We start from the raw sequence: 27,686 nt of genomic DNA, 5'->3' as shown, positions 1-27,686 counted from the left end.
CGATGTGCACAGAAGAGCCCACAATGCACGGCCAAGGTGGAGGCCAGATACCTGCGCCCTCAGAAACCCATGGACGTAAACGACCAGTGCTGGGGGCTTGGCACCAGCGCCCCTCCAGGCGGAAATGGGGCGCTTTGGTCATCAGGGGACACGACTGCTAAAGAGGCAACGTTCCAGGATTTGCGACACGGCCTGCAGGACAGCAAAAGGCCTGGGACCCATCCCGCCCATCAGTGGGCCTGGAATTCAGATCCCTCACCTGCTCCTCCCTGCCCTGGGGGAGGGGACGCTTGCTACACGGGACACTAGGGCACCGTCCCTGCAGTGCAGAGGTGACGGCCAGGTCTGTCCTCCATGCTGGGTGTACGCAAGATTCCCTAGGTTTGGTCTCGAACCAGAAACCCACCGACGACAACAGTGATTTTCAGGGAGTGCTTATCACCATCGGTGGAATAAGCATTTCATCAGGGAGAGAAACGTCGTCACATGATTTGATACACAGGGTGAAAATCTCTGCACCCTAAGCAAACACCCTGCAGGAGGACATTTCCTCAGGCAGACTCTGTTGTTTTGTGAATAAGGAGTAACCCAGACTCGGTCCCCCTAGCGACTGAGCTGTGGCTTTGGCAAACTACGAAGGAGAGAAAACAGCCCCAAACCCACAACTCCTTTCACTCCATTATTCATGACACCGATCAGCACATTTGTTTTTACGAACAGGGGAGAGGCCGGCATCCCTGAGGACGGGGTGTCCTTTCTCAGGCATCGTGTGACAATTCTAAAACCAACCAAATGCCATCCCAACGCATGTAAAACTAGCTTAGGATGTTCACAGCCATCTCTGCAGGTGACACTGTTCACCGTAATTCACTCATCAAGGTCAATTTTTGATTACTGTCCTAATCACAGAAATCAGGTAACTCTGGCAATACTAAAAATAAATGTGGCGATGAGGAGAAAAGCACGAGGGATAAGTCGTGTAGAGTTTCAGAAATTACTTCAGGTTTATAAATCAGGTTAAATTTCAGTAAATCACAAGACATCGGATTTAAAAGATTAGACTTTGTACTCCCCATGCCAAGTAAGAGTATCTTGGACACTTCTAGAAGAATATTTAGAAAGTGTGTAGGCAGTTCCCTTGGAGTGGACGACTGCTGGTAACCATGGCAGCCAATTCCTCTCACTGCCGCCCACCTAGCTCCCCTCCCCCGTTAAGGCGTGGTCGCTGGTCCCCCCAGCCCGGTGACAGTCCCGCCAGCCCTGTGACAGGCTGACCCAGCAGAGGTGACGTCACGCTCTGCCAGTCCCGGCTTGGGGCCCAGAAGGCCCGAAGCTTCCACTTTCACCACCTGCAGTGTGAGAGGAAGGGAAGCAAGCCTGGATTACTGAGCGAGGACAGGTGACAGGGGACAACCCCGCTGCCCCCACCACGCCAGTCCCCCAAGGGGCAGCAGACTTTGCAGTGACAGCACTTGGCGCCTCCGGCCCAGAGGGCCACCCCAGCTGGCACCTCGTGACCAAAGACGGGCTGTCCCGAATTGCCCGGTTCCGATTCCCAACCCATCCATTTAGACTCGCAAACAATAGGACAAATGTGGTAAAGCACTAAATTTGGGGGCGGTATCAACCCGCAATAAATAACCAGTATCTTCATGGTCGAATTCAACTACAATTTCAGTGATTCGCACAGACACACTACCTTCCCCAGCATAGTAACAATTTGCATTAATTCCACAAAGAATCAACGGACAAATCCTCCGAGTCACAGAAATGACATCAGTTTTAGTGACGTCAACGGTGTAAGGTGAGCTCCAGGTGACTGCTCGCTCATCACACGGCACGGATGCCCGAGGGAGGCGCTGTCCCCGCACAGGTGACAGCACTCAGACATGTCCCAGCTCAGGGGACGGCCAGGCGCGGAGGAGGCAGGGCAGCACAGGACGCGCCATCGCAGACGCGCTCAGCTCTCGGGGTGGCCATGTGTTCTAACCATGAATAACTCTGCCGAGGCCCTTCCGGTCAGCGCCTGAGAACCGAGCCCCTTGGCTCCCTTTAAGGATTAAAGGGAGTGGCCGGCAGAGCTCCAAGCACAAATAACCCCCCTTCAGTGGGGCCGAAACAGCGGAACTACACAGAGGGCCACGCAGTTCAAACACGGGAAGATCAGGAGCGGTTTGCAGGCATGTGTGTGTTTGATCCAGCTGGCTCTGAATCTCTGAGAGCCCCCCACCTGCCAGGCTCTGGGGTGGCCGAGAAGGACAATTGCGGGTCCTCGTAGTCCTCAGTCTGGAAAACGGGCATTAGATAAGGATGATGAGAGGTACAGAGAAGTAGAGCGAGAATTGTCATCTGCTCAGAGAGTGTCACTGAATCCGAACCTTGTGAGTTGAGCAGTGAGCCAGGCAGCGGGTGCCGGTGAGTATGTGTGTGTGTGTGTGTGTGTGGGGTGCCCGGTGGGACACGTGCTGCAGCCAGGAGTCACTGCTTCTGCAGAGGCCGGCTCGAGAAACAGAGCGCCGAGCACGGCTGCAATCAGAGGACTCGCAGCCGGTCCCCAGGACAAGTCCCAAGAGGGCGGTGGGGTGGGATCACGGAGGCCGGCTGAGCGGTGTGCACCAGCTACACTCTACCCAGGGAGCAAACGAAACTCTAAGTTTTGTAAGGATTTAAACAGGGTTTCACATGGAAGACACTGGCTGCAGTGTGGGAATCGAATCAGTTGTCCAGAATGGGTAGCAGACGCAGGAGAAACCAGACTGGACGCTTCTGTACTAACAGAGAAAAATGACGACGGTGGTTTAGTTGGAGATGGAACGAAGCTGGACAGAAGCAGCAGTTTCTGCAGATATTTCAGACGCAGGAAAGACAAGTTTGCTCGCTAATTTAACATGGGCTTCAAAAGAGGAAGGAGTCAAGAATTCCCAGGTTTAGGGTCTGCGCATCAGATCTGAGGCTGGTGTGGCTTTCTCCTGGGGAGGGCTGAGCGTTGGCGGACAGACGCTGACGAGGTCAGCTCGCACCCTGAACAGCGTGTGGAAGTGGGGTGCTGGTCAGCAGAAGCCAGGTTATGCTGCCCCAACCAGCAACTGGGAAACCCCCTGGCTGGTGACAACGAACTGTCTCACGTTCGCATCTGATGTCCACTGCAGGTCAACACGGGGTCCTTCTCCAGGCAGTGACTCGGGTCCCAGGCCCATGGAAACTCCATCTCAACATGGGCTTCCACCGCCGGAAGCAGATGGGGACGCAAGGACCAGGGGCTGGCTGCCATGGGCCAGAGCCGGCCCCCTGACCACGCTGCCATCACCCGGGGTGGGAAGCGCCATGCTCCACGGGGCGGGGAGGGGAGGCCCCCTGCCTCTGAGGGTCGGAAAGCAGGGGACGAGGTGACCCCGCCTGGATCTCGGGACAAAGGTAACCAGGGCTGGGAGCGGCAGAGAGGCGTTAGGTGGAGCCTCAGAAACGATGGCTGTGATTGGGGCGGAAGTGAAGGGACCCATTACGAGGGTTCCAGTATCACGGGGGGTGAGGGAAAGTGCCACTGGTCATAGTGCTCCTGTTTACAATGAAGAGAAAAAGGGGGGACACAAGGATTCATCCAAGGGAGAGAGAAGGAAAGGAGCCCAGCAAAGCCTTCAGGACCAGAAGAGTGGGCAGATGGGAGAGCTTGGTCACGCTGACCAGGGAAGCTGGAAGACGTCCTGAAAAGTCAACGCCGTTTCAGTCCAGGAGGCAAAATCCTAGAGGGAGAGACGAGGCCCGCCTGGGCTCCGGCGGTGGAGCCCATGCAGTTACGTAAACTTGCCTCCGAAGCGAGCGCCGGTCAGGAGTGAGACGTGCGTCACTTCCAGCATGGACCCCACTGGCGCTTAGGTCGGTAACCTGAGGCATTCTGTGAATCTCCCGCCTCACTGGTAAGACGGATTCTGAGATGCTGTGCATTATAATTCGGGTGCAAAAGACAGAGCTGTTCACAGAGAAAACTGCAGCTCAGCCAAACCCCTTCTTTACATGCACAACAGAGCGCGGCCTCAGAGCCACCTCCACGCTGATGATATCCCAGGAGCCACTGTGCCCAAAGCAAGACCTCCCACTGTCACGACTTACAACTCGCCAGGTGTCCCCTTAAACACCCTGTCAGCTGCAGCAGGAACGGGCTTGGCTCCTGGTTCCAGAACTTTCCGGGCCAGCCCCGCCCACAGACAGGCTGTGCTCCCACTCCCAGCACCCACGCCACCGGCTGAGCTCCCTCCTGGAGGCCAGGAAGGTCCCAGCACGGTGCTGACAGCACCTCTGTCTCCCTTCCTCCCCTACTCTGGTCTCTGGGCCCGTGCCATGTGCTCTTGTTCTATGAAAACAGTGCACGTGGGGAGCAATGAGGCCCCGACACCAAACCACCAGACATCGACCGGCAGGGAGGTCTGGGTTTTCCTGGCGCTGCCCCAGGACCCGGCCGTACCGTGTGTTACAGGAAATCCTACAGCAGGAACCACTATCCCACACCCCAGATGGAGAAACCGAGGCGCGAGGAAGTCACCCAAGGTCACAAACTACGAAGTCACGCATCTACCTGGCTGAAGGGGCATCCGAGTGACCACCAGGCAGGACGGCTGGGCCGTTCACTGGGTTTCCAAACACGGGCCAGGCCTCAGGGACTGAACGTGCTCTGGGGGCTCCCGTTCCGTTTCCCGCCTAGTGTTACTGGGCCTGACATGGCTCTTCACTTGGGCACCAATTAGAGTCCTAACTCATTCATGGGCAAAAAAGTGACATTTTACATTTCCTGCTTCTAATCGGAAAGGCAACTGGACGAGGTCGGGCTGGCAGAGGCAGGGCGAGCCCGCCCCTCATCCCTCACCCTCCCACCTCTGAGCCCTCTCGCCAGGTGACTGTGCAGCTCCGCCCATTGAAGGGGCAGGGGCTAGTTCCCAGCCTGGCTTTGAGTCTGGCATTATTTTTTGTTAGGGCCAAAAAAAGGCGGCAGAAGTGACAAGATTCCAGTTTCAAGCCAAGACGCTGTAGGTTTCCACTTGTCGCTCTGCACATCTGCAACATACATGCAGATACTTCCTACCAGGGAGCTTCGCCTCCAGCCTGCACCCCAGAGCGGGAGGTGGAAACCCCTGAGTCAGCCAGAGCCGCCCAACTCACTGTGAGAGAAGGTGAGCCCAGCAGGGCTCCCCCAGCCCAGCTGTAAGGGTGACAGCTACGGAATTCCTTCTCTCAGAGAGCTGGAGTGTCTGCTGCTTCCTCTGCAGAATCAGTATGGAAAGAGCTAATGCACATAAGTCAACTGTGTTCTCGTGTACAAATACTCTTTCTGCACCCAAACCTGCAAGTGGGAGGTACGTCCCTGCCCACCGTCCTGGGGCACAGTCTACTGATAACATATCCGCACCAGAGACACAGGACCTAGCAGAAGCCGTCATGTGCTAGTGATGGCTAGACTCCGGGGACAGGTGTTGTTGTTGGGGTGAGTGTAGTTTGCATGCAGGTGACTCAAAGTGCATTTCGTGTGCAAGACAGGAAAAGAGGAAGTCCACACTAGACTGCATTCTTACCTGCCAACAGCACTTACCCTGCCCCGCCTCCAGTGGCCCTACTGTCACTTGTGGGCAATGACATGTGAAAAAACCTGATAGATGACCAGTCCTGGCCAAAGCCAAGCCTCTTGGGGTTCCACCCCTTCCAAGAGCCTGTGCCCCAAGGGCCTTTCTGAACTTAGGTTCCCTGAAAACCAAAGCTGAGATGAGGAAGGTGTGTTGAGGAATGTTCTTGAAAAAAACAGCTGGAAGGAAGCATAAGAAAGGAGGAGTAGGCAAAGGTGCCTCTGAAATGTATAATACTTGCCCCTGAGGCCTCAAGTGGTCCTAAAGGGCTTTCTGGAGCTGGGATGGCCTTCAGAGTCACCTTGAATAGGGGACCAGGTTTTGTGCCCAGGTGTCAGCCAGTCACGGGCCAACACCCAAGAAGAGCACAACCGTGGCTAAGAAGCTCCCTACACAATGGAGAGTCCCAGCGAGGTGACCCTGCAAGCCACTGGCAGCAGATGTGGGTGGGAGTGTTGGCCCAAATGGCGGACCTGGATGGAGCCGACCTTCCCCCTGGGCCCTGGCTGAGAAGCCCCTGGCGTGGGCACAGCCCATCCTAGCAGGGGAGGCGCCTGCTGGATTCGCCCACCCTCAGCTTCAGGCAATGCGAGTGACTCATGCTTGTCCTAGAAGCCACTGAGATTTCCAGACTGTTTGTCACCCAAGAAAGGCTCAGCGCCACACTTATAAAATGGCAACAAGAGAGAAGCCCTCACAATTTTAAAGTATTTACTTACATGTTCAAATGTTCTTCAACTGTGTGTGCGTGTGCGTGCGTGCGTGTGTGTGTGTGTGTGTGTGTGTGTGACTGCTGCATAAACTTCCCCAACACTTGAGACCTTAATTATTTCCTGACCGTTCTGCATTTGCCCTGAGCTCAGCTGGCCGGTGTGTTTGCTGGTTCCGCCAGTGGTCACCTATGTCACATGTCACGCAAACCTCGGATGGCTTCACAGGGCCTGGATGGCCTCACTCACAAGAGAACTGCCACTCCTGGCTATGGGCTCTGCCGCCTGGTGGCCTCTCACTCCAACAATGCAGCTCAGGCTTCCTCCAGGAAGAGCCAAGACCGGGAAGGCCCTGCAGTCTGAGCAGCAGCGCAACGCCCCCCCACCACGCCCCCACTCCCAGCCCCATTTTAGCTGCTGAAATTCAGCCCAGACTCGGAGGAGGGGGACAGATCTGCAGTTTAAGAAAAGGCAGGTCACCAGGGAAGGTTCCCATCAGCCATCTCTGCAACTGGGCCCCATAGGGCCGACCTGCTTTATCTTCTGCTAAAATTATTCTTCTCTGAAGGTCAAACCTGGGAAGTTTTACAGTCGCCTTCCCTGATCCCCAAAATAACTCTGCCAAAGAATATGTAATCTTTTCAATTAGAGACAATTGAAAACACCCACTAGGGGTCAGTACAGAAGAGAGATTCAAAAACAGGCCCTAAGCGAGGAAAGCCGAGGAGGGGGAGACAGAGACAGGGCAGAGGGAGGTGAGAGGAGGAGGAAACAGACTGCACGTCCTGGGCACGTTACCCCGAAATACAACCCAGACGTCCTCCCACCGCTGGTTCAGTCTGCTCTGCTTGAACGTAGAAAATGTCTATTCCTTACCTCATGACTTTTATGATTTTGTGGTAATTCTCTTCCTTATTCTCTACGCCTTGGGTGCTGTGTGTGGGTGTGTGTGGATGTGCATGGGAGTTGAATGACAGAGAAATAATTAGATCATTAATAATCAGAAGAATTTAAAAATCAAGAAGCAGGAAGAAAACGTCATAAGGAATTTCTAGAAAAAAATGACAAAATGTATTTCCAAGCAAATCATAGCGCAAAAACATTTTTAACAACAGACAATATGGCACCATTAGATTAAAAAGAGATAATGCCTGTGTTCTAGAATTTCCCATTACACGGAAATATGCCGGGCACTTACAAGCATCTTCACCGAGCATGTGGTTTGCTCCGTGATGTAGCGAACCATATATTGAGACCCTTTGTTCTTTTTAAAAGCAACTATTGCTACCACGTACTAGAGAACCAACTCCATAGGGTCAATTACTGTTTCACAGTCGTGAAATAGCAGTCCAATAAATTAGTACTAATTAAAAACCTGTGTCTTTTTCCATTGTGTCTGAGAAAAAGCTTACTTAATGGTATGAGAAGGAGAAACCCACGAGGCCCAATTTGCACAATTGTACACACGGTGCACGAGTCAAGCTTCACCAAGAATGGCAGAAATGACCATCTGTCTCACACATACGGATGTGAACGCTTCTGCAGGCAGCGAGCAGGTAGGTGTGGGGGAGGCGCGTGTCCACTGCTCACGCCCGACTGGGTACAAAGCGCCGTCTGCATTCCAGAGCCTTCGGGACAGTCACCCAATTGGTCACCAGGGCTGGCGGTCAGACACCTTCTGCTGCTTTACAGGCACAGGGCCGCCAACCCTGGCAAGGGGCAGCCACAGATGACATCACAGCCGTAGCGTTCGGGTTGGTTTTAATTACCTGACAAGTGTCATTACCTTCTCTTGCAGTGTTAGCTCATTTCAAAGAGTGGCTATCTCTACGTAAGAAGTAAAAATGGACTGTGATTCAGTCACAAAGTGCAGGGACGGGTTCCCGTGGGGCTTTGTCCTGGGGGCATAAAGCTCCTGCCCATGTTGATGACACTGACCAGCAAACACACTCACCTGCAGAACCTGTAAAAATGAGTGCAGACCCTCCGAGGACTCCCATACTGATGGCCCCAGAGAGTCGCCCAAAGGTCACACCCTGGTGTATAAAATGCCCACCCTCCCATTTCCATAGCAACTTTCCCACACAGGCAGCGCCAAGGGAAGCAGATCACACCATTTAAGGGCAAAAGACAAACATTTGCATGGGGAAGATGAGTGGAAGTGCCATTTCTGAGACCGTGAAGACAGCTGCTCAAACACTGCATCGGTGTGTACGGACATGGGAACGGCAGCTTTCAGAGTGCTTGTTCTTTAAATTAAGATCCCAGATACAAGAATCTGGACACGGGGAGGGTTACAGAGACCTACACACGCACTCATGCAGTCACGTTAAGAAATGGTGACACGTGACAAGAGCTGCTGCTGGGTTGACAGCTTCCTGGTTCTGGCACGACAGTATAGTGGCACCCTGGGGGGGGGGCTGGGTGACAGCACAGAGAACATTTGTGTGACTTCCTGTGAGCACCACTATTTAAAAAGAAGTTTAAAAATGTACATTACCAAGTCTGACCCCACAGATCACTCAGCAAGTCCCCGAAGGGCCAGGAAGGGTCCATCGTGTCAGCGGACCAGTGTGTGTTCCCAGAGATCCTGGGCCCGGAGCAGAGGCTGGGAAACGCGGTCCCTTCTGGGCTCTGCGGGCAGGCTGGGGCTCACGGTGCCGTGAGGCCGTCTCGTCACACAGGGTAGCCCCCATTTCTGCGGCATTATTTACGGGTTGGAAGATGTACTTTGATTTGCCGGGTTTCGGTCATGGAGTTAGACCCCCCATACACCAATGTTTTACTCCAATAAAACAACTGATTTTGAGAATTCTGAATTACCCCCTTGCACTAAAATAAGCAATTGCATCAGGGAGCAGCCGTCCATCCTGACAAGCTTAGCTTCCTTTAGGGCATGGTTGTCACAGGATTTTCTAAATCCAGACCTTTGACGGTATTCATCTGTTGTCAATTAACGATTTGTCACCCAGAAACTGTGCAAAACAAAAATTTTACATCATCCACTGAAATGAGTTTAAGTCCAATAAAACAGTGTTACAGTAACTACAGTAGGATTTCCTGTGACTAAGAGATCGGGCTAGCTTTCTTTCACTCCACAAAGATTTACCAAATCCCAAAGTGTGTGTCTGCACGTGGACCAGCAGGAAAGGCAGAGCTTAAACAGCTGCACAGTATCAGCCGAGCTCTATCCCCTCTCCCTGTGAAGAAGAAAGCGTGGACACATGGTGGACAGCAGACAGCACGCGGCCCAAACCTTATCCAGGAGGAGACTGGAGGCTTCATGGGAGAACAGACATGGGGGTGACCACGACAGACGGTAGGACTGAAGGAAAGAGAAGGATCCTGGGCAGAAATGATGGTGAATGGAGGGGAGATGGGCTGAGGCGGGAACGAGGGTGTGGGGTCGACGCCACGGACACAAGGACCCCGGAGCTGGGGGTGTCGCACTGAGGTTTTGAGGAAGTTAAACGTGGCCCCTGTGGCTGGGAGGGCCCGCACGGGAGGGACAAGGGGCAGGAGTCTCGTGCAGACAGGCTGTGTGCTGGCGCTTCTCCTCGGCAGTGGGTGTCCGATGGCACAAGGTGCCTGGCTCGTGGGCTAACAGCACCGTGTATCAGAAAGACAGGAGACGAGGATGTGGGGAGGAAGATGGCTTCCCCGCCTGCTGTGGGGAGGGGCAAGTGCTCGGACTGCGGCTGCGCCTGGAAGACCCCAATGGCTGCGCCTGTGCTTCCCATCAGTTGGCCGGGTACAGGGACAAAGGGCGAGGCCGGTGCCGAAGCCACTCATGCCACAGGCCCTGAGCGCCACGATGAGACAAAGAAGAAATCACCTAACATGGACCAGCCTGGGAGGAAAGATGCTGAACCAGTGTGACCAACGGGTTTGAAGTACCGGTACCCACGAGACCTGGGGTTTCCTGGGCCAAGTGCAGAAGCACGCGCTGCAGGTCCGCGCCAGGCACCTCACGAACACGGACACTCCTGTCAGGGTCTCGGGTCCACGATACAAACTCAGCGCCCCCCAAAAGCACCTTCTCACGGGTTTTGCAAACTCCAGGAACTGTGGTGGGCAGGGGCTGCTTCTCAGCAGAGAAAATCAGATGTGGTAACTGCTCAGGAGACGCTGACGAGGGTGTAGGAGGAATGGGGGAAGACAGCCAGGTCCCAGTAAGTGCCGCAGGGACACGCACAGAAAGGGCCGCACACAGGAGCCCTCACTTAGAGGAGCAGGGAAATGAGGGCTCTGTCCCAGTCCCGGGATATTTAAACTGAATGAGCCAGCGGGGGGAGCAGCGGCCAAACTGTGTGTGCGCGTGTGTTCGAGCACGTATGCACACGCACGTGCACTTTTGGACGGAGAGGCTGGAGGGGGCTCTCAGACAAAGGGACGGAATGGGCCCCAAGGCCGGAAAGAGGCCAGCAGCCCGCAGACAGCAAGGGGAGCCCAGGAGGCCCTGCTCCCCAGGGCAGGGCAGGAGCCAGGGTGGCGGGAGGGCCGAGGCTAAACCTGCCCGCTGGGTAGGTAACGTTTCCCGGTCTGAAAGCAACAGACGGCCAGTTCTTAGGCGCTTTGAGGAGTGGAGCACTCATTCAACTCACAGGAAAAATACCGCCCTGAAGGCCTTGCAGAGTGATGGGGAGGAAAGCAGAGAGGGAGAGGGGCGGGGGCCAGTGCCGTGGTCCCAGGAGGGAAGAGGTGACACGGAGAAGATCGGTGAGAGGACACGGAGGGCAGTGGGCCAGTCTGGGCAGCATTTCAGAGTGAGAAGCACAGCCCACGGGAGGTCGGAGTCGCCCTGTTCCTAAGATCACGGGATCTGAGGAACTGCAGTCGGCCCGACTCCTTCATCCAAGTCAGAAAGCATCTTGGCAGCTCGTGCCCCAGCAGGAGCATCGAAGGTGGTTCTGAACGACAGATCTCGTCTCCTCACAATGGGAAGTACCCCAAGTCAAGTGACTGAGGACAAGAAAGGGGCCTGGTGTGTCCCCCGTTTTGGAACACAGAAAATGTGCAATCTGAGCGACCAGGCGGCTCCGAGCGCCCTGGGGTCGCTGTGACATATGTACCCTACTCCTTACGGCGCCATATCTGCAGTGAGGAGTACACATGCCGGCCCAATTACTTATCCTACTTAATAAAACAGTCATTTTTTCTCACTTCTTGCAAGGCAGCTTCTTGCACAGTAAAGATTCTACAAATATTTACATTCCAAGTAGCGGTGCTGTTTGAGATGCTATAACGTTCTGCCAGCACTTCTCCTACAAGCCCTTATTTCTTGTTTATAACATGTACATAAAAGGGGAGAAATAAAAAGGACTATGGATTGAAACTTGGCATACAGTGGCAACCAGGGAGTGCATTTCTCCCACAGCAAATTTTCAAAAGAAATGTTTCACTGAGTGTGGGAGAGAGAGGGGGTGGGCATGGGGTGGGGCTCAGAGGGGGGCAAGGACCGAAACCAAAACCCAGCTGGCACCCTGGATCCATTTCTGAAATGTGTATTCAAATTAGATCTGAAATGGAGATCAGTTACCGCTGAATTCCAGAGAAATCTGCTGATCTGCTGTCTTACACTATTATGTGGCCCCACACTCCAATCACTGGCAAAGGTCTTGCACACAGGAGGTTGTCCAATGCACGCGGACAAGGAAGGAAACAGTCCACCAGCACCGAGCGCCTCATCAGTGCCTGTGAAAGCCACGGGAGCGCCTCAGACATGACCACCTTCCAAGAGACAAAGGACTCCGAGACCAGAAGGCTTAGGGGTGGGCTGGTGGAGACGACTGCACCAGAGAGGGCAAGCAAACATGCACAGCATCAGCCAAACTTCCTGCTACCTGATCATCTCCCAATGCACTGAAATAACATGCTAATAACTCACAAAAAGCTGCTAGGAAAACACAGGGCATCGCCTCCGTCGGCCACAGTGTAGTGACACACACATCTGGCAGTTTGAAAGGGGACAATTACATCTCCATGCTATTTTAGTACAAGCCCTAGGAGTCAATGAGCACTTCAAGTTGGACCCTTACATTACGCAGGAACAACAAAGCTGGGGGATGTGACCTGAACGTGGAAGGAGTTAGGAACTTATAAAAGAGAAAGACACGTATTTTGCTCGCAGAGCACAGAGGCTATTAGCCTGTAATAACCAGGCATATATGAAATGTGGCAGTGATAAAACTGAGCGTAAATCAGCCATGCAAAGGCGGCAGCTTGCGGCCCACAGCTAGCCGGCGCTGTGCTGGAACCACCCGGCCCTGTGGGCCTATTAAAGATTGGGGGGCCGCTTTCAGGAACACTCGGGCTATGTGGCTGGGCCATGAAGGCTGTTCAACGTTAGACTTCTCCTGGAGAAAGGCACCCGCAGCCTTCACCGGCTCAGGCTGACACCCATGGTATCCAGGCGGCACGGGGGATGTGGGGCTGAAGGTGACTGAGGCAGCAGGGCGCGAAGCCATCACCCTGCCAATCACTGCACCTCTCTGGCTCGGTCAGGCCATCTTCAGACAGGAGGGCACACGTGCATTCAGCCTTGCCGGTCAGCGAAAAGCAAGTGCAGCAATGTGCTATTTCCCTGGTGGGTACCGTCCATTCCGGTCCTCAGACCGCACCTTGACTCTCACCTGACTTCCAGCCAGCATCCAAACACCAGCCATCCTTGAAGGCTCTATTTTTGTAACCTGCAAGCCAGCGCTTTCCACTAGGGAGGCTGAACCGCGTCAGACGTCTTTTATGAACGACGAAAAAAGAGCCTGTCCCACTGCAACCGGTGACTGGCACATAGTAGGCATTTTACAAACGCTGCCCAAAGGGTTAGGGACATCAACCTGCAACTTCCTCCCTAGACGATTACGATGAACCACCGAGGGTGAAACCCACAAACTCAGACGCGGGTTGTAGCAGCCAAAGCGGCTACTGTTACTAAACAGCCAGCAAAGCAAAGCAACACGTTTGACTTCGATATGGAGACATAGTAGCTCTTTCAAAGGCAATTACTCCTCCTTTCAATCTCTGAAGGGTCTGAGTGCTTGTTTTGATTAATTCCTGGTTTTAATCTATTTACAGACCAGGCTTCTTTTCCAGCCAGTGCGCTATCGTCTCCGTGGGGCGGACAGACCGCAGCGCCGACAGCCCCCCTGCCTTGTTTTCTTATTCTCGCTGAATCACGTAAAATTATTTCTGGTTGACCCGCTCGCGGGGTTTCTGACCTCGCCCCTGCCCCTGCGCGTCCGAGCCTCCCGCCGGCCTCGCTGCCGCCGGGCGGGGACCGGACGGGCGCCCCTTCCCCGGGCTCGGCAGGGGGGCGGCTGTGCTCTCCGGAGCGGGCACCGCTCGTTACTAAATCCCGGCCACGGGTGCTTCTCCGCGGTGCGAATCCATCAGCAAGTGCGATACGGGAAGGACGGGGGCTGCGCCCACGCGGGGCCGGCGGCTTCCGTGCGTGTCCAGCAGGCGCAGCCGGTCCTGGCGGCGCTGAGGCCGCGGTTCCGTGAGCAGCGTGGGGGCTCCGTGGGGCGCCGCGGAGAAGGAAGAGGCAGCCGAACCCGGGCCGAGCGCCCGCCGCCGGACCGCAGCCCGTCAGGGGGACCCGGCAACGACCGGGACGCGGGCGGGGCGCACACAAGACGCGGCGGGACACCTGACCCCGGGCGGCGCGTCTTCCCTGCCCCCGCGGACGCCCGCGCAGCCCCGGCCCGGGACCGGCCTCCCCCCGCACCCGAGGGCGCGCAACACTGTCCCCTGCAACTTCCCGGGCCAGGCGCCGCGCTGAGAGCCGCGCAGGGACCCGCGCAGCCTTCCCTGCGGGGCCGGTACGAGCCTCCCACCCGCAACCGCCCGCGCGGGGACGCCTGCCCGGCCCACGGGGAAGCCCGCGCAGCATCCGCAACTCGGGGCCGGGGACGTGGAGCGGTGCCTCAAGTCACCGTGGCGGCCGACGAGGGGCGCCCGACCTACCTGGTCCCGCCGCTCGCAGAGCCGCCCGCCGCGCGCCGGGGTGTGTGGCGGCCGCGCTGCTGCTGCCTGTGCCTCCGCGGGTCCGCGCGGCCCGGGGGAGGGGCGACCGGCAGGAGGGGCGGGCCCGCGGCGGCGCAGCCAACCGGGCCCCGCGCCCACGCCCGCGCCCCGCCCCGCGCCCCGCCGGCCCCCGCGCCCGGCCCCGCCCCGCGCCCCGCCCCCCGCGCCCGGCCCCGCCCCGCCCCGCGCCCCGCCCCTCAACCCGCCCCGCGCCCCGCCGGACCCCGATCCCCGCGCCCCGCCCCCCGCGCCCGGCCCCGCCCCCGCGCCCCGCCGGACCCCGCCCCCCCGCGCCCCTCCCCCCTCGGCCCCGCCCCGCCCACGCCCAGCTGGAGCCCCGGCCGCCAAACTCCGCGCGCCCACCTGCGTTCGGCCCTGCGGGGCCGGGCACCGCGTCGCCGCTGGGGCCTCGTGCGCGCACCGCTGGCCGGGGAGCGCGGCTGCAGGTAGGACCCGCGCCCGGCCGCGGGCTCCCGGTGCCCCGACTGCGCGGTTACCTGGGAAGCGGCAGCCGTTGCTAAGGGTGCGCGGGGCGCCCCCGACTGCGCCGCGCGTTCCGGGTGAATCGCTTCTCGGTGTCTCCGCAGGGGACCTGAGTCCACGACTGCGCCCGGACTCGCTAAGGAGGAAGTGGGTTGGCCTCGGGCGTCCAGGAGTCACGCGCTGAGTGACCGCGGTTGGACCGTCCCACGGGGACGGCGGAGGTAGGTGCCCCCTCGCGCCCGACCCGCCTCGGGCTCTGGCTGTCGGGGAGCCCCCACTGAACGCGAGTCGGGGAGGCCTCAGCCCTCGCGTTCCGCAGCTGGGCCCTAGGGTCCCTGTGCGGACACTGCTCCTGCAGCTTCACTGGTGACACCCCGCCCGCCAGCGTTGGCAGACCAGCCGATGTAAACGTCCTGCAGGGGACACTGGACCCCGCGTGCGGGACTGGCCTGCGCTCACCTCCACAGGTATCACTGGGAGGACGTTGGCTCGGGAAAGGTACACTTTGGGGGCTTCACGTACCTGTGTGTGCATATTTACGCATTCACGACTTCTAGAAAGACGTCCCAGGAAACTGACACTAGTCCTAGTGAGTAAAACTGAAGCTGGGGGTCAATTTTATAATTCTTCATTGTTTTGGTCCCCAAAACGTGACTGCCAACATTCGAATGCCAACAGGAGTCCCCAACTGGGGGCAGTGCAGCCAAATAAACTTTACTCTGGTGAACAGTTTGCAAACCAGGGAGACACAGCCTCTGGAGAAAACCCAAGGCATCAGTCCCTGCAGCAAAGGGGGAGGCCCCTTCCTGCCCTGGTCATTAATTGCTCTGTTTCTATGCAAATGAGGAATCCAAATTTCCACCGTTTGATTGGTTGAAATTCTCTTCTCTGTTGGAATCACACATTCTAATTGGTTGTGGTACAGCTACTGTGACTGATCCTAAAGATGCAAATAAAAATATAGCTGCTCAGACCACTGGTTGAACTAAGGTACTGGAACCCCTTTAGGGCCGGCTTGTTGGGCAGGAGTCGAGTCTGGCTTTTCCCTGCAGTGCAGCCTGTGTGAAAGGCCTGCCAGCATCTCGGCTACTCTCTGCTCTGGAATTTGCACCCAGGTAACCAGGACTCATTTTTGGCTGGTACATTCCTTCTTGGGGACCAACATTTTCAAAATGTATCTGGTTTATAGTAAAGGTCTGGCCATGTTTATTTAATCAGACAAACTAGAGCTCCAGCCGGAGCCCTCTCTCCTCTCATTGCTCCTGTTGGCAGGACACAGCCCCTCACCCAGAGTGGGGGCACCTGAAAGGGCTTTGAGGGGAAATGGCTGTGTTCGCCCCTTCTCTCGCTCACTGATATCCTGCACTGCGTGCTCCTGTGTAGTCCCCGAGACAGGTGGAACCCAGCTCAGAAGCATGGCTGTGTTCTGTGGGCAGGGAGGGCCGGCTGTGAAGGCCTGAGCAGGGGACCCCAGAGCTGTGCCAGCGGGGAAGCTCGCCCTCCCCCAGCACAGGGCCGAGCCACTTTGTCCTCTTGCTCACTTTATCGGGAAACTGTTCTTCCTGTAAGAGTAATGGCTGGATCGAAAAAAGCTGGGGTGATTGAGGTTTCAGAAGGCAGAAGGCAAGGGCAGATCGAGCTTTCTACTGTAAATGAAAATAATGTGCTTTTCCCGTCAGAATTACATTGCAGTAAATTTGGGTTCCTTAAGGTCTCTCTACTTAGCAGAACCGGTACAGAAAGGGCCTCTATGGTCGCGTCCCTTGTTCTTGGTCACTGTGAATAATCCTTTTCTTGCAAGGGGAATGAACGTGTCACCAGCCCCCTGGGAGTGACAGGATGCTTTTGTGGGTAGAACTGGTGTGTTCTGGAAGGAACTGAGAAACCTACATGCAAACTGTGCTCAAGCCGTGCACGAGCAGGTGCAGGAACTGCCACGCACACTCCTGTCACGGGAGTGTCTGCTCTTACCAGGCTCAGGGCAAGGTCCTAGCGTGCTTTCCTCCCAGGACCTACATCCACACCTGCTTGATGGGAAGGAAACCAGCGTTTTCATCAAGGAGGGGAGCTGGTCTGGGCAGCAAAATGGCAGAGGCAGCCAGGAGAGAAGGCTCTCTGCATTAGAGAGAAACCTAAACCTGAACCCTCACCGCCCCCTCCAAATAGTCATTTCCAAACTCGGGATACATTATGTGTGCTGCTGAAAGCTGGTTAGTGCTGGAAAGGAGTTGGATGGACTTTGGAGGCTATGGTTGCAGGAAAAGGGGTGGGGGCATCAGAACTTGTAGGAACAGTAATGAACATTTAGTGCAAGCCACAGTTTTATGCTCGAACAGGTAAGAGCTGTATAATACATGTACAGAGAGAGATAGGCATCATTTTATTTCCTCCCTTTTCTCAAAATGTAAAGCATAATGTGAGTCAACTGAGAACCTGATATTTACTAAAAGTTGATACACAAGAGCAGGTTTAAATAAAATTCCCTTCCAATTTCTGGGCCGGAAGCCCAGGAAATTAAAAAAAAAAAAAAAAAATTAAAGGCACATGTGGGTCTGCTCAGTGTGAATGCCTGATGGAGTTTTTATTGAATTTGGCCTCAACTGATGGTAGCATTATAAGCAATTCTGCCTAAGGTTCAGTAGCCATTTAGATGGCAACTCTATTTTTTTCCCAGGGTATTTTAACTAAGAATAATAACTTCCTTTTTATATGGCACCTTTCATATGAAAGCACTTTCAAGTGTGACATCACTTTCCCGTTATTAAGATGCCCTATCTGTGTAGGAATATGGAAGCCATTTCATGCCACCGCGACACCACATAACATTATCTGTTTGCCTGTTTATTGTGTAGCTGAGGGAAATGAAGGAAAATGTGTGGTAAACCCCCAGATGGATATTCTTGGGTAAAAGTGTAAATGGGAATGTAGCCCAGTTACTAAGTTACACACACTGTTTCTGTAGGAAGGGGTGTGCAGTGTTTTAGTGTCCATTGGTGGGAAGTTGCGTTCCTGGCCCAGAGTTCCAGCTCACGTCTGGATGGGAGAGAGTGTTGTGCCGCTTCCAGAATTCCCATCCTCATGCCAGACTGGGTAGTTCTGATGGTTCTTTGACTCACACTGAAGAGTGACAGTAAGTTTTCAGCATCCAAATGGGAATGTGCATTGAATGTCCTCATTGGAGCAAGTTCCTCCCTTTCTGGTGAGAGCGTCCCACTGGAGGATTCTGGGAATGTGGAAGAGCGTGCTGAGCACGGACTTGCCTCAGGGTGTGTGAATTTCACAGAGCTCAGTGGGGTCTCCGCGTCTATTTCCACCTCGGGTCGCGCTCGCCCGGCTTCCTGTCTACACTGCTCTGCTGTCGTCCTCTCTGCTTCACAGGATGTACCCCATGGGACATTTTTTCACCTGTGTGTCTTACTGCCAGAAAGTGACCTCCTCTATTTGGAAGCTCTCTCTTCCAAGATGATACAGCTATAAGTAGCCAGGCCTGGCCTGGAGTCCAGGGATCGAATGCCAGACTCTCTGCTCTCCGTACATCCCAATGAGCTTAAGTGGCTTTTGTCACCCACCTACTCCAGCATCTCTGAAACCATAATGTATATGCAGCTGGGGGTCTGGGGAAAACGCAGGTTCTGATTGGGCAGGTGTGGGCTGAGGCCTGACACCTGCATTTGCACTGAGCTCCCTGGCAATGCCAGTGCTGCTGTTCCAACAGCGAACCCACACCCGTAAGCCAGCTGGGACACCCCAAACTCGAGGGACACAGTGAACGGAAGTTAAACACAGTGTTGAAATTGCTTAAATTGTTAAGGGCTCATCGAATTAAACCTAGAATTATTCCCTCTAGGCTTACAGCGACTATCCCAGCACACATCTCAGTCACTTTTAATTTCCCACACAGAAGAGGGAACTAAGGCACAGACAGGTGTGCTCCTTTCTCCAGCTCACTGGTAATCGAGCTGCGACAGCAGCCCCGACGCCTGGGCTCTTCTCTGGGTCAGAAGCTGCTGGTTCTTCTGGACCAGTTTTCTAAGGGCAGACTTCATGGAGAGTGGCAATGGCAACAGCCTGACGAGGTGGAGAGGTTTGGTAGGAAGGCGGGGCAGGTGCAGCGAGTGACTGCGCTTTGTAAGGATGAGGGGACACCTGGGGAAGAAACGAAGCTGCTTATGTCACAGCTCTTCAGTGGAAAACCGATTCCATGCACGCGAAAGATGACTGTGTGCACCGACGGCCCCCTAATGTATGTGACTCTACGTGTGTGTTTCCAGCTTAGCAACTATTCGTGTTCTTTTCTCTTCCCAACATTAATGGGCTAAGACGGGAATTTGGAAGTAAAAAAACAAAAACTTATTGAACTGACGGTGGCTAATATTCGCTGAGAAAGTACCTTGGACGAAGTGTGAAGGACCAAAGCTGTGGTGGTTGTAGGCAGCTCTGGCTGCTGTCACACCCGGCCACAGCCGGTGCCGTAAGCAGAGGACCTGGGTTTCTCGTAGTTCTGGAGGCTGGGCGTCTGAGATCCAGCTGCCGCCTGGTTGGGTTCTGGGCAGGAGCCTCTTCCTGGCTTGTAGACCCCCTCGTCCTACTTGCCTGATCCTCACGTGGCCCCTCCTCAGGCATTCATCCATCAGACCAGGTTACTGACCCCCTCACCTCCACAGGCCCCACCTCCACTTCCCATCGCAGCAGGGTTAGGGTTTCAACATAGGAATTAAGGGGGGGTGGGGGACACACATTCACTCTGTATCATTGATACAGAGCTAAGTAAAACAGTCTGCTAGATACCGTGTTTCCCCAAAAATAAGACTGGGTCTTATACCGTATTTCCCCAAAAATAAGACCAGGTGTTATATTGATTTTTTGCTCCAAAAGATGCATTAGGGTGTATTTTCAGGGGATGTCTTATTTTTTCGTGTACAACAATCTACATTTATTGAAGTACAGTCATGTCATCTTCCTCTGGAACATCGTCATAACGACTAAATTCGTCCATCTGGCTGACGGTCTTAACTGGGGCTTATTTTCAGGATAGGTCTTATTTTCAGGGAAACGCAGTAAAAAGCATTGCATACAAGACCAGGAGACACTCGATGAAAAGGCGTTTACGTTGATCGAGTTGCTGTCATCAGATCTAAGGACACGACTAGGAAGCATGACAAACAGTATTTGACAACACTGGCAGGCGTCTGTACTCAACAGGTCTTCGAAACTCTGGAAAGGTCAAAGTGAGCAATAGTTCACATTTCAGCCAGTTTACCCCATTCAGAGGCTTTTCTGATAAGCTAATGCTGTGTTAATAGGAGAGGGCGGAGATATGGAGCAGCACACAGCAGTCAGTTCTGTCTTAACCGGGAGCAGCTCTCCATGGCTACTAGACCTGTTTCCACCATTTGCTAGTAACTGAGCAGCTCCGGGGGAAGGAGTGATTTCCAAACCTCGTCCCAGCAAAGCCAATGCACGAGGAACCCTTTCCTTCCTCCAGCGGTCGGTGGAAAAGCAGCTGATTTCTAAGGTTCCTGTGACCATATTCCCGGCTGTCACTCATCCCTGCACAGAGCACACATTAGTTTCATCCAATTAACATGAATCAAATGTAAGTTTTCCAAAATCATTTTTTACTACATGCGATTCATTTTGATCACCTGCTTTCTATTTTTATTTTCCTCTTTGTTAAAACGATTAAGGGAAAAGAGGTTTTTCTCATTGAAACACACACTTTATTATGCTAAATACCTTTTGAGAAACCAATAATGAGAATCCTTTGGTGGCCCCCAATCTGTGCTGCGCCTTAGAACCCCCCGGGGGGGCATAGACACCCAGGTGCCTGCCCCCCCCCATTAGCGTGGGTCCTGGGCCCCAGACCAGGCATCTGTGTGTTTTCACTGCCCATGTGAGTCATCCATGCAGCTACGTGAGAGGAACATCATGGAGTGACTTGTGTCCCCCCCAAAAGGTGCCTGTGAACCTGACCTTGTTTGGAATCAGGGTCTGTGCGGATGTCAATAGCTACATGCAGGTGAGGTCTCTCGGGATTGGGACGGGCTGTAATCCAGTGGCTGGCATCCTTTTACGTGGAGGGGAATGGGGCACAGACGTCCAGAGGAGAGAGTGCCCTTGTAGATAGACAGACAGACAGACGCAGAGGGAAGATGGCCGTGTGGGGTGGCAGCTGGGGGTGGCGTTGCACAGCTGCAAGCCAGGAGCCACCAGGGACGCCCAGGGGCCACCAGAAGTGAGGAGACCGGCATGCAGCAGGTGCCTCCCTCTGGGCCCCTGAGAAGGAACTGACTGCCCACACGCTGATTTTGGGTGTCCGGTCTCCTGGGCTGTGAGGGAATGAATTATTGTTCTAAGCTGCTGACTCTAGTAATCTGTCACCGTGGCCTAGCCAACAAGCACAGCTTGTCAGCTGCTCCAAGGGTGAGGCTGCTTGCATGCGCGGCTTCTCCCTTTTCTCCCTTTGGCCCAGTAGTTGAGTTGGTGGGCAAGTCCTAAAGGAGTGGACGTTTGCAGTGACTCTAGGTGCCGTCCCCATGCCCACCACTGCCGTGAAGCCAGGCAGAGAGACGCAGAGCTCGTATCCTGAGGAGACATTCCTTTGGGTTGATGCTGCTTTGGGGTTAGACTTTGCCTTTGTAATTGCAAGCGCTCGTTGCTGACACACTTCCTTCGTGGCCCGCAAGGTCCTGGGTGGGGCACGTCGTCCCAACAGTCTCTTAACCAAGTCCAGCAGCTGCGGGAGACGGTCAGTGTACTCAGAACGTGTAACGTTGAGAACAATGAAAAACAGGTGGCTTTTTCTTGAATCTTTTGGCCGAGATATGTGTCCAAGTGCTTTTTCCCATAAAACCATCTCTTCCGTTGTTTCCTCGGTGGTTATGAAATGATCCTACAGTACAATTTTAAGACAATGTTAAGAGAAACTTTAGGGGACTCTTGAACATCTTCAGACCATTTTCACAAACGCCACAATGATCAGAAGCAGCGTAACCATGGTTTGCAGGCGGGTGCAAACAGCTCAGACATCAAAGCTGCTACGCAGCCTGTGAGACGACTCCTTAATCGACTGTAAGTGTGAATGTAGTTAATGAGGCGGCATTCTGGCTACAGGGCAAAGGTGTTTGAGACTGTGAGTGTTACGTCCTGACACCCCCATGACGGGAACTGGAACCACAAAGGCGGGGGAGCCCAGGACAGTTTCCAAGGGGGGTGTCATTTAACAAGTAAACACACGAGGGTCAGTGAGTCCCGAGTGGGAACACCGCAGGGGGAGACAGCCTGTGACTTCTGTCATCGGCATGGCTGGTTCTAAGTATTTTCGCTACTTCTCTTTTGACCACTAGGCAGGGTTCTTTGGGGCCATTTGTGGCTTTTCCATCCTCAGGATACTTGGCAGGGAAAGCTCATAGGAGTAAAAGGAAGGGAGAGGACTGGGAAATTATTACTCACCTGATCTGGAGCAGAGCACCCTCCCCGGGAGCGCCCAGTCCTGTGCACACAGCTGGTGGCCGCTGACGGAATCACAGGAACCTTGTTCAAAATAGAAGGCAGCGGTCATGCAAGTAAGAATCACCGAAATCGTGAAACCTGCACTTCCTCGCCCCTAACGTGTGTTTTGTTCTCATGGAACAATGAAAATGCTGGGTGAGCTCCTGCAGCAGCGCCTGCTGGCTGAGATGACACACATGGGCCCTGCTGTGCCCCTTGCTCTGCGTTCTCAGGCTCGGAAGGGCCGGCAGGAAAAGGAGGTGCGGGCTGCCTGTGGCTCACTGTCCTGCCGTCCGAATTCTCACAGTAATTGAGGGAACTGATGACAGAAAAGGACGCACTAGTGTTCCCAGCAATGATGCTGTACCTCAGCTCTTTGTCTTCTCACAGGAAAGAAGACAGTCGCGAGACAGTTTGTGCAGCACAGAAAGCAAGACATTTGTTAGTCAAAGTGAGTGCACTCCGAGACGTGGACAGGCTTGGCCCGAGATGGGGAGCAGCCCCTCCGTACAGTGTGCGAGGGTTTTCATCTCTGTGGGTGGAATTGTCTCCCCACCCACCTCTCCAGCACCTCTCATTCTCCCAGCCGGTGTGTCTTCTGCTCCCTTCTTTCTCCCGAGGTTGTCTGATCTCATCACATGACCCTGAGAAGCAGGGTACACATTCTGATAAGCGGATGGTTTCTCTCTCTCTCTGGCAGTTTTCCTTTTTTTAAGGACCTATCTTGTTTTCTGTATCCTGCTGAGCAAGCAAGGTGTTTGTGCCCCAAGTGACAGCAGCTGCCAGGGGCCTCCTACCCGGGGTGAGACCTCTCCTTACGCCCATTTCTACCTTTCCACCTACCCCGTCACTAGGGCCCCTGGGCCCAAGGTATTTCTCCGAGTGCAGTTACTCTTTCTCTCTGGAAGCAAAATTTCGATTCCAATGGGAAACGTGGCCTCTCAGGTCACCCAACATCTTGCTTTCTCAGGTAACCAGCTTTTACATACAGTGTGGTGCTCGCTGAATTCTCCGGTTGGTCTACGGGGCTTCAAGGACACGTCCGTGTCAGGTGCTGCAGGAAGGGCCGGCCTGCAGGCCACACTCCTGTTGTCTGCTCAGCACAGGCCCCCTGTCCCTGGGTGTCACTTACCAAACAAGTTCAGAGAGAAAATCATGAAGAGTTTTGAGACAGCCGTAGCTTAGCGTTAAACCCAGAGCAGCATGACTGCCTAGGTCTCAGGCCGGGAAGCTGACCACGTGTGGCTAGGCCATGGTGAGCCTGTGATGACTATGTCCGACTGTGACAGCCATTCCACTCACGTACGGCATCCTGCATTTATAAGGAAGCTGGGGTGACACGTGAAGACCCTCCATGGACTGGATTACGTGAGGTGTATTAAAAGTCAGTGCTTTCATTCTTTAGCTGTTCTGTCTAAATTCAGCCTCAGTCACGTTCATTCGTTCCTGGACGCAGTAGGTGCGGGCAGTGTCCCTGAGTGTGTGTGCACGGCGGGCCGTGTCCTTCCTGTGGGTTTGCTGTTGGAAACGCCCCACAGGCCACACTCTGCATCCCGAAGCCACCTGAAGCTGTGATGTCACAGAGAACAGAGATGTCACAAGAGAGAACAATGTGATGTCACAAGCACGCCCCACCCCCCGCCCGCACACGTCTGTATGCAGCTGGCTGTCACGCGATCAGTGTTCTCATTTATGTTGGTGTCTTTACCTTAGGTGGTTTCCTTTTAAACCACCTATTTAAAGGGGATGGTAGAGTTTGTAGGCAGACGGGTCTGTGACTCATTGGTGACCCTTCGAAGCTAAATTTGCTTTTTGCCCTTTGTTCATCTACTTTTCCCACTGTTCTTTGTTAGGGGGTTCCCGCATTTAACAGAAAGCAGCCTGAGGCCACACGCTTTTTTAGGTTCTGACACCTTCAGCAGCGGCTTTTGTTGAAAACACCCCAACTCCTCCCTCCGGTGGCCCTGCACCTTCCTCCCCAGAGGGCACGGGCCCTGTAAACCTCTTAGCAAGGCTGCCAGGCTCAGAGCCAGTCAGAAAGGAGAAGCCTGTGTGCGTGTGCACAGCCCGCCAGGGGTGGGGCTGCCACGGGCCCTGGACTGTCCCAGGCGCCCGTCCCGGCCTGAGACCCAGCGATGCCACAGGAAAAGCCCGGCGGCTTGTCTGCGAAACACAGGCTACGGCTGGTATTAGGAGAACGCTGCTTCAGTTTAGAGCTGCTTCTCTTACAGTCCGTGTATAACCTACACCCGGCCCCTAGTGAAATATCGATGTTTAAATATCAATGTCTGTTTCAAGGACCTGTTTTCTGACAGCCTTTTTCTGCTTGGATGACTGGTCTTGAGCCCCAGTGGCTAAGATGCGTGCATTTTCTCCACATCTGTGTGTGAACGGGACTCGTGGGGAGGCAGGCGGTGATTTCTAAAATGGTTTCTGGCTTGTGCTAGAACATGTCATCCTGAAAACCGGAAAGCATGGGGTTCCACTGTCCTCAATTTGAGAATGAAGTATTTGGGCTCACAACCTAGCACGGTAAGGCGTGTGGGCTGCGCTGAGTCGGGAAGCATTCTGGACATTAAGTCTGGGAGAGGGGGGGGCCTTGCCTACTCCCTTGTCTCCTGCGCTGCTGGCCGGATGGAACTGCGCCAGCCTCCAGCCTCCAGCCTCCAGCTCCTGCGTCGGTTTTCCAGAGATGGGGCGTTTGGAGAGCACTTCTGAGTCTGCTGGAAAGGGATCGGCTTGGCATTCGGAGCCCACGGAGTGGAAAGTGGAGATAGGCTGGACAGGGCGCCCGGCCCCCTGTGAGTGCACTCCTGGCCCCGCTTGGCTTCCTGGCTGATCCCTGAGCCCGTCACTGACACCAGAGCAGGTGACGCTGTGATCAGCACCCTTGAGTCGTAGCCCAGCTGGGAACTAGAGTCCCCTCCCCCAAACCACATGTTCTGTGATGCGCCTTGGAAGGAAGGTCCTGTCCCCAAATGAGGAGGGTTGAGGCTGGGCAGGAAGTAGCAGTGGGCACCCATCAGATGCCGGGCCTACATCCACTGTCTTCTCTACGCCCAAGGCAGCCTGTTGTGGGGACCTCGCTGCTCTTATCCGCCACCATGGGGGTGGCAGTGGGGATTCTGTGCCTAATTGGAGGCCGTGAGTGTCAGTCACCATTCAGGGAGCACTGGTCCTTCCCAGGGGGCTGCAGTCTGACGCATAAGATGTCAGGACACCTTCCTACCAGCTCTCAGTCCACAATCTAGTCTTGAAACAGAGCCTTGGTCCCAAAGACAGCTGTCTCTGGAAAGCCTGGGAGTCTGTTAGGGAAAAGGCTTAAGTTGGCCGCAGCATACTGGTTCTCTGAGATGTTTAATTATCTGTTCGACATAGGTGTAATCAGGTACTGAGCACGGCTGAGCACAGATGGCAAGCTAATTGTCCCTACAAATGTGACGCCCCGTATCGGAAGCCCCTGCAGTGTGACGGTCCAGTGAGCACGTCTGCAGTCTCAGGTCGTGCACCCCATTAACCTCTCCGAGGCCATTAAACATTAACTGCTAAGCAGCAACCCCCCAGTACAAAACGATGCAGAGACATGCTCTTGGTTTGGAAGGAAGCTTGGCGGGGAGCCGGTGCCTGTTTCCCGCCTGGACACGCGTTTGGGCTCCATCGGGTGTCGCCTAGACCTCGCTCCTCAGACTCCGGTGTGAGGACCACTAGCATTCGCCCCCCGGAGCTTGTTCGAAGCACGGAACCATAGGTCCCGCCCCACAGGGCTTTGCACCACCTGAGTGCAGCTCCCTGCGGCTGTGGATTGGGGGCTGTGGGCATTGAGAGCCCGGCCCTGGAGCTAGACTGCAGATCTGACCTTTCTGTGCCTCAGTTTCCTTCACTTTATCCTGGGTTAGTTGTGGTTCCGCCCCCCTACCCCCATGACCTCTGTGAGGGTCACGGGAATTAAAGCATGCAAGTATTTACAAGCGTTTGGGCAGAGCGGTTTCTCAATCGCTGTGCATTCTTGTAATATAACAACTGTTACTGTCATGTCATTCTTGGAATCAGTCATGGGAACAGCCCATGGTCAGCTTTTCACCCCAAACCTATGCAAAGATGGAGAAACACCTTCTTTTCCTGACACTTTGAATCATTCATCATGAGTTGCTTTGCTCACCCAGCAGAGGTCATTTTGTTCATTTGGTCCATTTTTGATAATGGTTGAGTATTTATTGTTCTACTTTTCACGCGACACACCTGATAAAAGAGTTTGTATCATCATCATTTATGTCCGGGGACGTTGGGTGGCTTTTGCTGCCCATCCCTGCACCCTCAGGGGCCACAGGGTGATCTAAGCCCTCTTCGGCCACAGGGGTTCCCCTCTCCTAATGCACGTGCTACTCTCAGTCATACCTTTTAATGACTCGCATCCCTTAGCCATACGCACGCTGCACGAGCACAGAGCAGATCTTAGAGGGCGGCTTCCGAAATCCTCTCAAGGGATTTCAAAGTACAGATTCCAGGCCAAACGGGGTCCTTCCCACACCTTCCCTCCTGCCACAGCCCAACCGTCCATCAGACCCCGACCTAACCCACCAAGGATTAACTGGGCCATTTAACTGCTGTCTCACGTTCACGAAACACCTCAAGTTAGCCTCTTCATAGGATTGCTGAATTAGTTTGTTAAGTTTTACACAGCATTGCTTTTGTGCGTTGATTTAATTGGCATTCGTTTGGTAAACATAAAACATTGAAAATACACCACAACTTTTACAACCTACTCTTGGCATTGAAAACAAATGTAATGCTTGGAAGCCCCCCACATGGCCAGGCTCTGGCTGTCCACTGCAGACGTCTTTCGGATGATGTCTCCTCACGGGACAGTCCCTTGGGCTGCCTTCCCCTAAACCCTCATAGCAAGTTCTGAACTTGTCGCCGCACATTTGTTCCTTCTGCCTTGAATTAGCCATTGAGGGAAAGCCCTAGGTAATAAATGTTTCAGCTCAGGGACCGTGTCTACCTCGTCTCCTGTTTAGATTTTGTATGGTAGCTTGTTCAACGCTTCCACTGGGGACACAGTCACCTGGCGGCCAGGACCCGTGTTTGTTGGTTTATGTGCTGGGATGGGATTCTGTGCACAGAGTAGGTACCAGTTCACAGCTGTTGAAATGTCATGCACTTCAGCCTGTGTCAGCATCAGAAATGTCTGTGTCATGTGTGGTGTGTGTCTCCACTGTGGGTGACAATTATGTCGCCTTTTGCCTCCTGTGAACTCGTGAGTGCCGCCCCTTCCCACACGCCTGTAACGCTCAGACAGGCAGAGTGACCCCGTGGTCTTTGGCTCGTCTCACGTAGCGTTCGCTCCCCCATGCGCACACTTCTGTCA

The 27,686-nt window shown here is 54.4% G+C and overlaps 1 protein-coding gene and 1 long non-coding RNA gene across 6 annotated transcripts in view; one reads left to right on the top strand and one right to left on the bottom strand.

The window, feature by feature from the left end:
- The window catches only part of CNTN3 (contactin 3), a 180,649-nt gene extending 165,735 nt beyond the window's left edge, over positions 1-14,914 (bottom strand). For 2 of the 5 annotated variants that reach the window (XM_081072443.1, XM_081072446.1), the window contains exon 1: positions 14,285-14,362. The gene's annotated coding sequence lies outside the window, so the exon portion shown is untranslated. Of the gene's footprint in view, positions 1-14,284; positions 14,363-14,841 lie in introns of those variants that run through there. The other 3 variants (XM_081072445.1, XM_081072447.1, XM_081072444.1) reach the window with 3 other exon arrangements.
- A 21-nt stretch (positions 14,915-14,935) lies between these two features.
- The window catches only part of LOC308507466, a 159,788-nt gene continuing 147,037 nt past the window's right edge, over positions 14,936-27,686 (top strand). The window contains exon 1 of the long non-coding RNA XR_013994881.1: positions 14,936-15,048. This is a non-coding gene — a long non-coding RNA (uncharacterized lncRNA). The remainder of the gene's footprint in view (positions 15,049-27,686) is intronic.

Source organism: Rhinolophus hipposideros, assembly GCF_964194185.1.
Source record: "Rhinolophus hipposideros genome assembly, chromosome: 14".
In the NCBI taxonomy this organism is placed as follows: Eukaryota; Metazoa; Chordata; class Mammalia; order Chiroptera; family Rhinolophidae; genus Rhinolophus; species Rhinolophus hipposideros.
This window is presented reverse-complemented; position numbering and strand designations above follow the sequence as displayed.